Source organism: Austrofundulus limnaeus, unplaced genomic scaffold, assembly GCF_001266775.1.
Source record: "Austrofundulus limnaeus strain Quisiro unplaced genomic scaffold, Austrofundulus_limnaeus-1.0 Scaffold318, whole genome shotgun sequence".
NCBI classification, from domain to species: Eukaryota; Metazoa; Chordata; class Actinopteri; order Cyprinodontiformes; family Rivulidae; genus Austrofundulus; species Austrofundulus limnaeus.
In genome coordinates, this window is record NW_013952720.1 from 74051 (window position 1) to 75750 (window position 1700).

A 1700-nucleotide genomic window follows, 5' to 3' on the forward strand; every position below is an offset into this window, starting at 1 on the left:
TACTAACACTGTTCAAACACGATCCGCCTCGCTTGATTGGTCATTGCACACACACACACACACACACACACACACACACACACTGGGAAGCCCCTCATTAACACAAAGCCCATCCAGGAACAAACTGCTCTTTATGAACGTTTATCTCATCAAACTAATGAAATAAACCTGAATTTGTTTTCCCATCATCTAAAACATGTTTGCTTTGTGTTTAATCAAGTAAATAATTTGTCTAAAAAGGAAAAATCTGATTAAATCGCAGCCAAACGAGGGCCTGACCAGGTGTCCCCACAGACCTGAGGCAGAGAATCAGGGTCTCGGGTCTCGGTGGGACCCTTTATTTGGCGAACTCTCAAAAGTCAGGCCTGCAGGACAGATGCTGTTCCTGAGCTCTGGCTTCAGTTAAATGGTTGTAAAGAAAGCAGGCGTTATTTATTTTATTTTTTGTTGTTTAATGTCGGCAGACGTGTGCTCAGAAGGATCAAATCCAGGCTAACCTGTCACATCTTCACCGCCACGCTTTGTCCAACTGGGACAATCTGGAGAAAAGACGAAATGCTACTTAAGTTCTGGAGATTTAGGAGTAATGTTTGGCTCAAAGGAAGGAGAATATACAGAAATAACTCACAACACACAGAAACTAAAAATAACGATTGACAAGAGAAGAAAGAATCCTGAAATAACCGGCGAGTGCGACACCAACGCGTGTACGTCTGTTAGCAAAATWTCTCCTGAAACACTGATCTGATTTCAGCTAAACTCTCAGAAAGCGATCATCAAACAAATGACTACAACTGTTGAACTYTTGAAGTCATCCTGATWCAAGATGGCCGCCACAGCTAATCAAAATGACCGAACACAAAAACAGCTGCAACTCAGTTCATTTTACAGACGTTGAGGTGAAACTTGGTGTGGTAGTAGTTGAGAGTTTCCCCAACCTCTGCTCTGAACTCTGAGCTGATCGTATGAGCTGTGTACATAAAAGTTTGGCTTTGATTGGAGGTTGTAACTCTGCCTGTCTGTTAGCAAAATATCTCATAAACCTTCGTATGGATTTTAATTAAACTTTGAGGAAATAATTGTCAGATGTTTTTCTGTAATCGATTAATGTTTGATGATAATCGAGTTCAAGATGGCCGCCACAGCTAAGCAAAATTAGCCAACACAAAAATGACCACCACTCAGTCAGCTTTGTGGACATTGAGAGGAAATTTGGTGTGGCAGTAGCTGAGAGTTATCTAAAACACATAGTTTGAGCATGACTTCCAGGCTGGAACAGAACTAGAACTAAAGATGAGCAGGTGAAGTGAATAAAGAAATGCAGTCAGGATGTTGGCTGGAGGTGATAAACATGGCTTCAACCTCAACTTCACTGAAAATATAAAAAAAAATTCAAAAGGAGACAAATTTAATGAAGTCCTTTAATGAAGATGTTTTGGAAGTGCTTTGTATTTATCTGTCAGTAATAATGGGGGGGTCGTTACCGTGTGTTTGGGGGGGGGGTGTCTGCAGACTAGTTGCCATGGAGACGGCGGACCACTTGTGGTCGACTTGGGTGTCCTGGTCCTAATCCTGCAGCCGTTAATCTGCTTGTTCTCAAGAAAGACTCAGTTTGTTGGGGCTCCAACTTCTGACGCCACCTGGGAGTGTGTGTGTGTGTGTGTGTGTGTGTGTGTGTGTGTGTGTGTGTGTGTGTGTGT